Raw genomic sequence first — 15817 nt, 5'->3', positions numbered from 1 at the left:
TGTTACAAGCTGTGTCAGCTGGAACCAAAACATATTCCTCATGTAACCTATTGAATTATTTTATTACGTCTGGTTGACTAAACACAGAAGAATAAATGGCACATACTTTTGTTTTGATGTGTCTAATGCGGGATTTTGATATTCCTTTCACACTTTTAATCCATTCTAAGAATGTATTAAGCTTTTTGTTTCATATTTAGCCCATCGTCGGGCATATTCTACGACAAAATTCATAATAGAAATGGAGTTCTGTCACCAATTGATTGACCGACCTGCTCTGTATTTGGAACATTTTAAAATAAGTGATTTGAGGCCCCCATTTTCTACTATATCAACATCAAGAGTAATGCCAAGTCCATCTGGACTATATTTGAAAGAAGACAAAGAACAGAACAAAAACACGTAGGTGGATTAAGGTAGTGATTACAAGACATCACTTGGTATATTCATATAGCATCTAACGAGAGACTATTATCGTTTCCGATTCCGTAATACATCGCGCCAAGCGCATCAGTAACAACAGACGATGTAAACAAAGACTTGTCAGATATAACCTGACGCAGGGTAAAGTGAAAACATGTTTAGAAATATACAGGTGAAATTAAAATACAAATGAAAAATTCCTTACATTTTTATCATCTTTTAAATAATAGTCATAGTTTAAGTCTCAATATAACCCTTCCCCTGTTAATTTTCAGTCTTAAAAATGTAAATCTAATTTTCAAACCACTAGGTCTATTAAATTCATAATAATATAATGTTATAAATTTCATGACATGTATACAGTGTTAGTGCACATAATCTAAAATGCAGGATATATAATATCCAAGGGAAACCGTTTGGCTGAGGAAACACGGGTTTCGTAAACGCGTCATTTTGAGGGAAAATTATTTAAGAAATATTAGCACTTGCTGCTGATATCTCTTTTTCAATTAGTTCAGTTCATTCTTATAATATCAAAAGTAACAAAGTCGCTTGGTTTGAAAGGGAAAAAAAACACTTTACTGGTAATACGACGTCACAAAGCACAGTTTACATCGGCTGCGTTATATTTCCCGCGTTTTCAACATACATTTACAGAGCATGAATATATTAGTACTTTCAAACAGAAAGTAACAAATACATCTCCAAAGGAACAGTACGATCATTCTATGTGGTATAAATTCAATAATAAACATAAAAACATTTTAATAGTTTTAATACGAGTTTAAAAAATACATTTAAGATACATATTTATCTATATTTTCACCTACAGCATTTATATATGGAAAGCGGGGGGGGGGGGGTGTACTATAGTGCTCAGCGTCATAGCTAACGTGAAAACTAATATTGATACTTTCAAGAAACAGTGCTATTCACATATGTTATAACATATATAAAAATAAAAATCATTGGTCATTTATTTCTCAGGGGGTGAAAATATGTCTGCTTTGGTAAATAGTTGTTTTCTAAAAATAGCAAAATTGCTCATAAGCAGCCGTGCTACTACATGTATTTCCTATGAAAAGTAAATCGATATCTTAATGCAAAATATATATTAGATAAAACTTTAACTTCAATTTGATATAAACTTTGTATCACTTATTCTTTTTTCAATTTTAAACACCATCTGAAACACATGTACCATTTATTACGGAAAGTCGAAAAGATGGGTTACTATGACAACCTTAGCATCACGATTCCCATGAAAATCATATATGATACTTTCATAATGAGTTACAACTACTGTCAACTACAAATTATATTAAAAAAGAAAATAAAAAATCAGTTTTATTAATTTTCAGTGACCTATGCAAACACTACCTTAAGTATAACATGGTCTATATCTAGGCACTGCAAAGTTTGTTCATAATTTAAAAGATTCGATGCAATAGTAGAAGTATATTTGTAGGAAATATAGGGTGTAGACATGAACTTGAAATAAGTTGGAATACGCGACGGAACTCTTATGACGAAGAATGTTGCTTATGTTGACGGCATATATTACTTTGTGTGCACATTCGAGCTAAAGGAACTGGCGGCATGATTCGGAAGGAATATCATCCACGACCCGTGTATCGCGAATTTGTAACAGGAGACGTTTTATGTCTACAAGTATGCGTGTATTGAAATTAGCTTACTACTATTTGAGGTTACAAATGTCCTTTGCTAATAGTAATAATTGTATTATTTGATAAATGCTGAATACCTCTGTTCTGTGAATCTCTAAGAGTATAATACAGTCTCTCCAACTCTTTGTCTAGGTAACAACATTTTAGGTCTTGTAGTTTCTACAATGTAAAGAAAATGTTCAGAAACTGATATGAAAAAGCGAAGATAACGAACATCGATCAATCTCATACAGTAAATCACATAAAGACTAGTGGTACAAACATGAACCCCTGGGCACATCAGAGGTTGGGTCAGGTGATTAGGAAAAGTAAATATCCCCTATTGACCGGTCATACCCGCCGTGAGTCCTATATCTTGATAAGATAAAAGGAATAATCCGTAGTCAAAATCACTATGTAAAGAACTTTTTAACAATTTGCATGACACACGTCCTAACAACAGGTTTTATTTGCAAAATAAGATCATAATAATGCCATTAAATTGGCGGAATGCCAAAATAAGGTAATTGGTTACTGAGTGCAACATGGCTCTTCATCAATAGTTTGATCGAGATGGCTAAAATCCCTATAACATAAACTTATTTTACAACGGTTGGTCTCGATTTAAAAAATTGATCACAAAAAAACAAGCTCTTGCGTATCGAATCAGTTACGAGACATCAACATAACCTGAAGGTGATAATGGGATATTGTAACAAAGTTAAAGGAAGCTGAAGTCACCCCGTTTCTCATTAAGTTATGTTGCTAGTTTACAGTTCACATCAACATATATAAATGAAACCGACTCTCTCAAACTGTTGACGAGGAGCCATGTTGCAATCAGTACCCAATTACCCTTTTTGAAGAAACTGTCAAGATGAATTTATGAAAAATATGATTATTTCATGTCGTTAACAAAGGGCAAAGCTGAAGTTGAAGTTGGTTTTGTCAATTAATATACTTGGTGTTTACTTTAATACTATTATTCCATTACAAATATATATATGATCAGTGTTTTTATTTTTGTTACTTCTATTTTCTTTATGATATCTAAACTTTTTGTTTCACGACCATAGCAGTTCTTTTCTTAATGTAATAATTGAACATCATCAATTTTGTTGATATTCAACCATGCCAGAGATAAACAATCTAACAGTTCTCATTTTAACCAAAAATGAACCTCAAATAAACAAAATCACCCGGCATGATTATGTTGTTAGTATTCTAACAAAAATTAAATTCCGGAAATGCATAAAAGATAGGTACTGTTCTATAGCTATTTCCTGGCATATGTGTTTCCATTCGAATAGAAATTTCTTCGAATTTGATCCAGATACTTTTAAATTCTGCATCAGACATTTCTGATTGAGCTGTGTGGCTGTAAACTTCATTTCGCAAGATCCTGATTCTCTCTATGTCGTCTGACAGTAAAGTGTCGTGTTGGTCAACCTGTTTTCCCCATCCGTTTGTTGGTGTTGGTAGATTGCATAGATTCCTATTAAAACATACAATATATTGCAGTTGTATGGTTAATGTATCAAGGGTAATATTCATATATAAATACAAAAAATAAAAAATGCAGTTCTGCAGTATTTATAGCAGCCATCAAGCTAAGCATCTTTGTGAACATTTCTGATGCATGTGAAATTGTGAAACGGACGTTGATTGATGAAAGGTGAAGATAACGAACAGTGATCAATCTCATAACTCCTTTAAGCAAAAGAAAATAGAGAGTTGGGCAGCAACGGACCCCTTGATATACCAGATGTGGTATCAGGTGTCTAGGAGGATTGACCATTCCCTGTCGACAGGTTACACCAGCCCTTGATAGCCGGTAAGTGAGAAAGTTTCACAGTTTACTTTCGGAAGGTCGGTGGTCTCGTCCCAGGTATATTGTATCTGGGTTCTCTCTTCCATCAATAAAAACTGGACGCCACCAGATGATTGCTAAATGGTTGAGTGTAGGCGAAATCAATCAATCAATCAATAAGCCCTTGATATAATTTAATTCATCGTGGATAGCAGATTTGTTTTCGTTATCGAGTTTAGTGCATAGGTCTGTTTGAATGTCTTTAAGTTCATAATTTAACTACGGGATCAGAATAGGTCCAATGTTCTTGCATTGTTGGGGAAGAGTAACAAAAATTCAAGCTAAAATATGAAATTGAAAAAAATAAGCTTCAGTATTATGTGATATGTTATTTGTGTCGACGTTTTTCGCATACTTCACTTTTATTTTATCTAATTGCGAGTTTTTTGTGCACATCTGTCTATATTTTGTCAAGGGGCGTAAACACAATATAAGCATCACTAATAAATAATTACATTAAATGATCAACGAATAGAAATTTTAAAAAGTTTAATTCTAGCAGCATGGAAATAAGTACCTGTACGCACTTAAGGTTAATCGATCCTCGTGTGATGTCATAGGTTTTTGCAAAAATCGTTATCAAATTAAACTTTGCGCATGAAAGAAATATATCTTCAGAGGAATTTTATTTACTACATAAAATAAAAAAAATTAATTTTTATGAAAAATCTAGGCCCAATTCGAATGCAACTTTTTAAAGAATCAGTGCTCTTTTGGGGAAAATATATCAACAAATTCCATAAATTTACAACATTTGAGTAAGTTTCAAGTCTTTACTATTTGTGTTAGAAATCTTAAATTTGGAAAACATCTCAAGGGGTATAGATATAGGCAATATCTTTGATGAAATAGGGTTAGTTAAATCCTTTCAATTCATAGTCTTTTGAGTTTTAAAAAAAACCACCTTCCGTTACAAATTGCAGTCATCTCCAAACCCGTTCTAAAGAATTAAAGTAAAAGAATGAAACATGATACCGTAGGTAAGCAACATGTTTTTCAACTAGTACCCCCGTAAATAGCGTACTATGCATGACTGTGCATCAAAGCACAGGGACATTTCCTTAAACAACTGTAGTTTAATAGGTGTTCATAAAACAAATGTTCACCTTAGAATTATGTAAAGCAGGGATATGTCGTATTTATCGTACGACTTGTCCCTAGCAGTATTCTTTACAGTCACCAATTGATCAGCAGATAAATTTGGCAGTCTGTGCTTTACAGAATTTATTCGGAAAGCCACGTCAACTGCCGGGATGTGTTGCAATACTATATCTCTAAGGATAACCGTCAGTACTTCTATTATGACACGGATAACTCGAGTGTAGTTTGCATGAAGATCTGCCTCTTGAAAATCTGAAATTTTAAGAAAACGAAATCATACATTGAAATCACAAAATGGTGTTCTTTATGCGCAATAAAACCTAATTTAGTTATAGGAAAATATGGTAGTTGAGAAAATGAACATATTCATTAATGAAAAATTATAGATTGATCCATCATAGAATTAACAACCATATTTTTCTATGTAGCTTCAATAAACAATATACAGCAACATATCAACAGTATAATACTTACATTTATGAAAGTAAGGTGAATATAACGAACAATGATCAATTTTATAACTCCCACAAGAAATGCAAAATAGATAGTTGGGCAAGCACGGACCCCTTGGCACATCAGATGTGGGTTCAGATTCCTAGGAGAAATAAGCATCTGCTGTCGACCGGTCACACCCATCGCGGGCCTCGTATCGTGATCAGGTAAACGGAGTAATAAGTCGTCAAATTCAGCGTGCCAAGAACGGCATGAAAAATATCAGACAGCATTTGACCTAATGATATGTTATATTGCCAAACAAGATTAATTTTGATTGCCCTATAATTTGAGAAAAGCTTAAGTTAAAAACTTAAAAACTGATTAACTGTACAACTCCCTATTTTGTATTGCTTATAGGAGTTATGAGATTGATCACTGCTAGTTATTTTCATTTTTCATTTAATCTTCGAGTTGGCGGACAGTCTGTCCCCGAGAATCCTTGCCGCTCGATATTTGTTTTTCATGAATATAAACAATAACAAAACAATACTGGCTGACTCGTCACCCAGTATAAAAAGGTGTCACTCTGTAGGGGTAAATAAGGGGAACATCCTCTAAGGGGTTGGTTGGTGTCCCACGGACTATCATTCGAGATATCAAAGATTTGTCATTTGCACAGTCATCAAATAATCAGTTTTGGTACAAATATGAAAATGCATATACCCAAATTAAAGATTTTTATGTTCCTTTAAGATTTATTTCAATGATTTCTTTACATATCTCATGTGTTCGATCTAGAAATGTTCTGTAAAAAGTTGTAAATATTCATTTAATATAACTCTCACCGGACGTAGTTTCTGAAACGAAACCTTTGATAATTTGACTTCTAAATCTTCTAATGATGTCTACTTTATTGAGTGTACCGTATGTGGCTTAATTATGTAGGAAGAACTAACGGTTTAATTGGTAAAAGAATATCGCGACACAGATTTCAAATGAATAATGGTGGTAACCAACTTCTCTATCAACATTTTAATTCCCATGATAACTCCATCTTGTCCATGAGATTAAGGATTCTAGAAAAACAATTACCATCATACAAACGATTCCAACATTAAGTACCCTTTTTTGTAGACAACAAGAAGATCACTGAATCAGGACTCTATGTACTGCATTTCCATACAGACGCAATGATACTGTATACGATGTAGGAAATTCGACGAATCCACAAGAAAATAACGTGAATGTGATGAGACTTTCTAAATACTCAAACATGAAAACACAGTCATATACACCGTTCATATAAAAGGCCAAATATACATGATGTCTCGCTTGATTCACTTTTGTTACGTCAACAGACAATTAGTTCCATGTCATATTCGCACAAAACTTTACTCTATTCCATTGACAGTTTAAAATACGTTATTCCAAAACGCCAAAGTTAGTCTATATTTGGATTTTTCAACATCAGAATATATATTGAACTCTATGATTATGGATGTTGCCAATTGCATGCTCTTTAAACCACCACGGATTAAGAATGATATCCTTTCCGAACCATGCCGCCAGTTCCTTAAGCTTTAAAAAAAAAACAATAATAACAACAAAAAACAAACATACGAAAGACCCCCCCCCTCCAAAAAAAAGCAAATACAAAGGAATGTATGCCATCAACATAATCAGCATCCTTCGTCATAAACAAGTTCAGTCTTATATTCCAGCACATTTCTAGCGCAAGTATTCTTCCTGTATTTCCTACAAATATACTTCTACTATAGCATCCACACTTTTTAATTATAAAAAAAACTTTTCAGTGCCTAGATATCGACCATTTTATAATTAATCCACCTACGTCTTCTTGTTCTTTGTTTCATTCATCTATAGTCCAGCTTAACATATTATTACTGGTGATATTGATATAGCTGAAAATGAGAACCTCAAATAACTTATTTTAAACGATCTTCAATACAGAGACGCTCGCTCTTTCAATTAGTGACAGAACTTCATCTTTATCATTAATTCTATCGCAGATTATGCCAGACGATTGGCTGAATATGAAAAAGAACTTAACATATTGCCAGAATGGATTAAAAGTATAAAAGGAATGTCAAAATCCCGAATATAATATTCTACTTAATGGGTCGGATAAATATGCGTTAACAAAACCTTATTTTTGAATCTATTGATATCTGTTATTGTTTGTAAAATGTACAAATACCAAACGCATTGCAAATTAGAAAACAAACAAGAAAAATCAGAAAAACAATATTATCACATAAAGGGTGTATTATTTTTTTCTTTTCAAATAAATAGAAAAAAATACGATAAAAATTTGTAAATGTTTTGAGTATGCATCTTTGATTGTTTTCTGTCTCTGTGAAGAGTGTAGTTGATGGACATATATTACAGATCAGGTTTAGATCTAGGTGACACATTCCATACCGAAACTTGTCAATGGTCCGGACAAAACAAGCAAGGCGGATCCATCAAAAACGAAAATACCGGCAAGTACATATGATCTGTTCCGGGATGCCCCCGGCCAGACGGCCAATACACCGGCTTGACAAGTTTCTGCAGGAAATAAAAAATAATAAGAAAAATGGAACAGGGGATTGAATTTCAAGGTAAAGCAATCTGAAACATTGTTCTAAATTATTCAACAAAACAATACCTTTTCAATTATCAAACACAAGAGGCTTTTAAATAGATAAATGTTTAAAATGTAATACTTTTGAATTTGCAGAGACGTAAAATGTTGCTAACAGGAAACACATTTTGTTAGTGTTCATGAAGCTTTCTATGATTCTAGATGATATGGTTAAAACACCACTGTTTTGTTTTTAATTCTTTAGGTGTCTGTTTTATTTATTAGAAAAAAAAAATATTGATATCGAAGCCGTTTTTTTTTTGTTTTTTTTTTTTTTTGTTTTTTTTTTCATTGCAGGTAGACAATTTTTAATATATCTAAAATTTAATGTACAAATTCTTACAATAATCTACCTTTAGTTCCAAATAATGCGAACTTTTCAAGAGAATATTGAAATAAATCAAACAAACTGCAATGAATTTAATTAATTTGATTTGATGTAGAGACTTTCTAAAATTGTTAACTCCACTACGTAAATATTAACAAAAGTGTAGAAATTCTCAACAAATATTTGAAACGTTTCTCTTTAACTTGATTATTGGATCTTAACTGGAAAGACAAAAAAGATAGGACTATGATGGTTGTTAATGAAAATAATTCAAACTGTAAAATGGGTTATTTATGACATTTTCAACGGTTAAATACTGTGAATTATCTATTGAGTGAAAGGTGGAGATAAAGAACAGTGATAAACCACATAACCCCAATAGGCAATACAAAATAAAAAATATATATATTTTAATAGCTGTCATTTTCAATTGAATCTCAAGTGGGAATTCGGGTTAGAATAGGCCCTCAGTACCTCTTGCTTTATATATGAGGCGACTAAATAGGGCGGTCCTTTGGATGAGACCGCAAAATCCAAGGTCCCGTGTCAAAGTAAATGCGACACGATACAGATCTATTCCTGCTCAAAGACCGTAAGCGCAGAACATAGGCCTAAAGTTTGCGCCCCTTCACCGGCAATGGTGACGTCTCCATATGAGTAAATAATTCTGGAGTGTGACGTGAACAATATACAACCAACCAACCATCAATTTAATTATTGTTCTAAACTACATAGAGAAAATATACAAAAAGCGAATATAATTGGTAGATACTCTGGTGAAAGCGCACGATTAATCTCAGATATCTTTGAGCATTGTCTGCATAATGTGTTCAATGGAATTTTACTACATCGATACTCTGGTGAAAACGCACGATTAATCTCAGATATCTTTGAGCATTGTCTGTATAATGTGTTCAATGGAATTTTACTACATCTCGAGTTTGAGGAAGCATTTTATCCTATAGAATACAATTAGTTGTTTAAAAGATTAGAAAATATTGTAAATATTCCTTTCATTGATCCCATTTATCAGATAAGAATAAACCAATATTTGGATATCCAATTCATGTAAGATGCATTGTGGAATCAAGCAAGGATAGCCTATATCGGAATTTTGCTTTTATTTTTTGTGATTGAAATAATAGTAATAAAAAAAAAGAAACGGAATGATATGCATGGGGTAACTTTCAATAAAGATGCCATTAGGGATATGAAAAATGTTCAACATGATGACGACTGTACATGTTTGGTACAAGGCCCACAATCATCGAGAAATATATTGAAAACTAATCATGAATTTAGTATTGTTGCTGGTCCAAAGATTAATCCTGGATTCAACAAAGTGGATATTAGCTAATATGCTTATCAATATTTATGATGATGGCATTTCATACATGGTGTTAGAATAGAAATATTTGTGTTAAATCATTAGGCATATACTTTGGATACAACAAGCAATGATGCCATAACAAGAATTGTCAGATAACAACTTAGCTCGCCGGGAAGTGTGATTCAAAATATATATTCAAGGTTAAATTTTTGGAAAGTATGTCAAAGTCCAAGATCAAGGTCACTAGGTCAAGTACCAAATGAAAAAATCTATATGTAAACTTTCGCTTTGTTTAAAATATACAGCCGAATTTAATGTTTTTTGAAAAGCTGGTCAAAGTCCAAGGTCAATAGTCTTGGTTGCAAATACAAGGCCTGGCCATGAGGCACTTATATCTGAAATGTCAAAGCACTATTCATTTTGGTTCAAAAGATACAGCTAATGTTAAAGTGTTTCCCTTTTATGGTGACGTCACCGACACCGGAATCATGATCATGAGTTTCCGACATTTGTTCTTGTGAGCTAACAATTAAACAAGTATGCTAGAAAAACTTGAGAACAGTATTAGAACCCCTGGGTTGCAAAAATCACAGTTTTGGTACATTCCTTTGTGCTTTTCCTAAATATAAATTTAGTTTTTATACAGTGTCAACAAAATTAAAGAATCTTTGAAACGTTAAGGACAATAATCACTATAACAAATTTGGCCCCACCCTGGTACCAAAACACCTACCCTTGGGATCATGGTAAGGGGCTAGCTACTCCTTCAAAATGTCTATGTTCAATTGAATATCATTAGCATTAAAGAGGATGTAGTTTCAGTGTTTACACATAAACACTATAGACCAAGTTTGGCCCCGCCCTGGTGTCATAACCTCTATCCCGGGGATCATGAAATTTATATTTGTGGTAGAGGCTCTCCTGTTCTACATGAGTATGCATTTAGGTTTTTCCTTTTAAAATATGCGGTTGTAGAGAAGACGATTGTTGAAAATTGGCAGTTTTTATCCCGCCTTAAAGTCCCGGGGTGCGGGAGTTCTGAATTCTATAATTTCTATTCCCTTATCCCAGAGATGATTCATACCATATTTGACAAGGATTGCTATGGTAGTTATCTAGAAGTTAAAAATATTCAACTGTTAACACATGGCGACGGACAATGGGTGGCCAAGAACGCAGACCAATAGCAATATGATACCTGAGTGATCAGGTGACCTAAAACAGTCGTAACTCTTGTCTTTTTTTCCCTTCTAAATCTAAGACAAAGGGCAAGTCCGTTTTATCAAGCATGTCGTAACCGTAAGTTATAGGTCACAAGATTAATGCAAGTCGAAATATATACTGAATATATATTTTACTATCTCTCTAAATACTTCGGGAAACTCGACACCGTTGAAGTGCAGATGACAATATTTTAATTTTCCGTAATGGTGAGAAAAATCAATTGGACACAAAGCGGAATTACATGTCATGCTTTAGTCGATGCGGTTTCGGACATCGACGATATTAAAGGCAAATTCACTCCCACCCCATCTTGCATCGATCGATGAAAAAACAGAGCGTGCGATCGGAGGAGTTAGAGAAAGGTAAGAACATAGTTTGTACCGAGTGAAAAAGTTTGTACCAAGTGACCTTCACATTGTTTTAACGTCTTAAAAAATACACGCCAAATAAAAGCGAGTCTGATCATATCATTTTTTATCCTTCACATCTTACTTGATAATGCAGATTCATACATGAAGAACGAGCCTCTCTATATTTTGTTCATCTAAAATTCCATTAAATTCCGATAGCTGTCGGGAAACCGGTATAGAGGGCTAATAACGTCCTTCAGCGTGTAAAGTGTTTATCTGACGTGGTCAACCATCTTTGATTTACAATAATATGATGTTCATCTGACGTTGTCGTAAACAAATAATTCAGGCAAAATGCAAATTGTCTTTTTTAGACTGCAAAGTAGTATTACCAACCTTTTTTAACCCTTTCTCTACCGGCAGAATTTAGAGGTTTTTAAAGACTACATGACAATATTTTTACATCGATTTAAATCTGAGTGTATCACGATTTGGGGTAAACATACGACATATAATTTTGTTAGGAATTGGACAGGGAACAATTTCTTATAAAGTTTGTCAAGGTATTCCATGACCTCAAGGAGGTCTACGGGGTCAAAGGTCATATAAGTGCACAATTTTGCAATCTTTTTTCTCTAAAATATATATATTACAACTCCTTTTACAAGATTACAGTCAAAAATAGGAAATTCTAAATGCATGAGCTGATGTGCCTTTTAAAATACTACAAAAACACCACAATCAAATTAATCAATTTTTTTGAAAAACAAATATTTTTGGTTGCTAAGTAACAACACTTTTAGTACAATTTTGACCATAATTTGCCTTTCTGCATCTATTCGACACAATTTAAACATAATTACATTGCATAATGATTAGTAAATGTCACATGATTTTAAAAATATAATCTTAAAATAGATCTTAATCATTTTAAAGGGTTTTTAACAAAAAATATGATGAAGAGAATTAAGGTCAATGGTCATAAAATGGAAACTTCGTACTTTATATACATATCCATCATTTTCTAATATGACGTTTTTCCAGTATGTTCCACTAAATGGAGTAAGTATTGTAACATTAAAACAAAGATTTTTATTGTTAATCTAAAATTAAAAAAAATTTGTATTCAAATATATTTGGTTTCTAAGCAACAACACCTTATCAAATGTTATCAAAAAGTACTCCCGTTTTTCCTCCCCAAGTTCAACATATACGAATGATTGATTGAATATAATTTAACGTCCCTCTTGAGAATATTTCACTCATATGGAGACGTCATCACTACCGTTGAAGGGTTGCAAAATTTAGGCCTATGCTCGGCACTATGGTCTTTAAGCAGGGAGGGATTTTTATCGTGCCACACCTGCTGTGACATGGGACCTCGGTTTTTGCGGTCTCATCCAAAGGACCGCACCATTTAGTCGCCTTCTACGACAAGCAAGGGATACTGAGGACCTATTCTAACCCGGATCCCCACTTACTTTCAATCACTAGATTGAAATGTACTTGCATCATATTTAACAAAAATATTTTTAGATACAATTCTTGATACTGGGTTGTTCCGATAGGGGCATGCATTGACCAATATCTGTCTATCGACTGGAACTTCACAGCAGACATGTATAAGATAATGCACAAAAATCGGGGGGGGGGGGGGGTTTCTTAATACTGGGCCCTAAATACTAATGTATTGTCAGAGCTTTCGAATACTCAATTGACTCTGTAAATGTTTTCTATATTCAAGGCCCTCTGAAAATTTAATTATGAAATTTTATATTCACCTTGCATCTGAGGTAATTCAGTACACATTTAATAAATGTGTTAGATGTGCAGCCAGATTAATTTTGGTAAAGGTAATATTTTTATTATGCATTTTATTACTCGTTTTAAACTGGAAATCACTGTCACAATATCGTTTTTTTAAAACTAGTATCCTCTTCAGTGAGAGGCTGTGAACTTCCTTGGGAAGCATATGACGATCCTTCCCTCTAGATATGACCATCTCAGCATAATGGTTGATGGCAACACAGATGGAGAAAACTAAATCTTCTGTCAAAACAGTTTCATAAAATCTGCAGTTCTCTGAATAAACGGGTCCCATATCTGAAAGGAAATTGCAAATAATTATTAATCAGTATTGGTCACCATACCTTATTTGTCAGCATTTAGAAAACTTGTCATACCTTTTAATTAGAAACAGAATAATCATTTGCTATAATGATTTCCCGTGTTGTGTCTCTTTTTGTATGTATGTGATACCTAGTAATGCAGTAAAAAACAGTAAAATGGTACATGCATATCAGTGTATCATAACGTCATCTGGGTTCATTTGAATGTGAACAAAATGTATACGGATTTAACCCTATATTCAACCTCAAAGAGTCATACCAACTGAAAGCCAGGTTGTCACTCCGAATAAAATATAACAGTTCTTGGATCAGGTGTCCCTGTGTCCTCCACATCAACATCCTTCCAATGCATGTCTGGATTTGCCAGTAGACTGTCACTAGCGGATGATACCTGGGACCTTCCCACTAAATATTGGGATGTCAATACCCTTTTTAAAGATGAAAAGAAATTACAATTAAGAATTGTTGGCTTATGTTTTAAAACAAAATATAAGTTTCATGGTAGCAAGGGACAGTTTCGCACTTAAATACAGCTCAAATTTATTTAAAGATAGAGATGTCCTGTATTTGAAGTGACATTTGGTAAGGGATTGCATACATGTGTTAGAAATGAATGGACTATTTCATTATACAATGCGAGTGTAGCAAAGGGTGTAATGAAAAAAAGATATGCATCATGTAGGTGTCAGCATTATGCTTAGCATGTACATGGGGGCAAATACTGAAGAAATTCAGGTTAAAACCTACAGGGTCCAGCGAAAATACTTTAACTCTGAGGGAAAGCGAATGACCCCAGATATAAAAGTAGAATTGAATTGGTTCTTCGTGGTACACAGTGTCTAAATCCCCTTCCATGTTACCTGATGGGGTGTGGATTCAGTCGAAATTAGAGAAAAATCTAGGCAAGAAGGAGACACATGCCCATCAGCTCATACCATACCAGCACCAGCATGTATGGATCACATGTAATTCATGGTCATAAGCTACTAAGTGTATGTAAAATACATGCATTTGGATAAAAGAGAAATCAATATGATTTTTCATTAGCCTGTCATAATCACTTTGATTGGTGTTACACCCCCCCCCCCCCCATTTTGGCCCAAACACACATTTTGTTTTTATTTCTGTTATAATATGAAGAAAATAATTCAAATTATGATAATAAATTCTATCATTACCGGTACAATAATGTAAAATGTGTTTTTCTAACAGATTGTGATTTCTTTTCATATAAAGATAATTTTTTTATAAACCTGGAAAAATCTTGAAAAAATAGCTTTCTCACCAGCGGTCATGAATGCCCAGTCTGATTAAAACCACCCCATCCCCCTTCTCATTGCACACTAAATCCACCCACTTCTTACACTCGCGCGTCAGGTAAGGAGATAAATCTGGGGGGGGTGTAATCAGACTGATCAATGCCGGACCAGGACGGATTAAATGATGTCAGTTCTTACTAAACAATTGGGTGTTATTCACTTGGTTTAGATATAATAAAATATAAATATTTTCTTTCATGAAACGTCAAATTATGGCATCAAATCACGGTTAATTAATCGTGAATTTTTCATAACATGACAAAACCGCATTTATTTTTTTCCTTTCTAGTCGGCCTATGTGGCTACATCAACTTACATCACATGTACATGTTTATACTGAATGCATGATCGTTTGGGTCATCCTGCAACAGGATATCCAGGTCATCTTCTTCTTCTGACATCAGGTCGTTTTAAAGATGTAAAATACAAGCGTTCGCTGTGACAATCACAGTGAAACTGTGTTGTTTTCGTTGAAACGGAAACACGTGTGTTCCCGGTGTACACTTTCAGAAAACCCCGCGGAGCCCACGATCCGGATCACGGAAAAATAAGTGTATAGGCTATATGCGAAATTCTTTTTTGTTTTCTTTCTTTGGCAGGGAAAAAATATTACTGTTACTATTCTGAACAAATATAGCGTTTATATCTGAATTTGAAGTAGTTTATTTATCTTTTTTAAAAATTTACTTTGCCGATGTAACATTCTCAATAGGTGTTTGTATGTTGTGTAACTGTTATATACCAATACTGGTTTTAAGCTTTTTGAAAAAAAGCAGAGATAACCTGACTGATTATTTCATACATATATGTATATTGTTGTAGTGTATCAAAAGGTACTGAATTTACTAATAGAGGACAATACAAATAGTTTTCACCACTTTATAGTGCGACGCGCGTCGATTGCTTTCAGCGACGACGTTTTGTCGTTAATTTTAAAGAAAACTGCACAGCATGTCCCAATTTTATTTTATCGTAATATAAAAACTACCGAGAA

The 15817-nt window shown here is 33.7% G+C and overlaps 2 protein-coding genes across 2 annotated transcripts in view; one reads left to right on the top strand and one right to left on the bottom strand.

Moving 5' to 3' along the window:
- The window catches only part of LOC125654652 (uncharacterized), a 534947-nt gene that overhangs the window by 350087 nt on the left and 169043 nt on the right, over nt 1–15817 (top strand). The window lies entirely within an intron of this gene.
- Nucleotides 1–15817, bottom strand: part of LOC125654656 (GTPase IMAP family member 7-like) — a 662712-nt gene that overhangs the window by 611784 nt on the left and 35111 nt on the right. The gene's annotated exons all lie outside the window — the stretch shown is intronic.

This window comes from Ostrea edulis, chromosome 7 (assembly GCF_947568905.1).
Source record: "Ostrea edulis chromosome 7, xbOstEdul1.1, whole genome shotgun sequence".
Lineage (NCBI taxonomy): Eukaryota > Metazoa > Mollusca > Bivalvia > Ostreida > Ostreidae > Ostrea > Ostrea edulis.
This window is presented reverse-complemented; position numbering and strand designations above follow the sequence as displayed.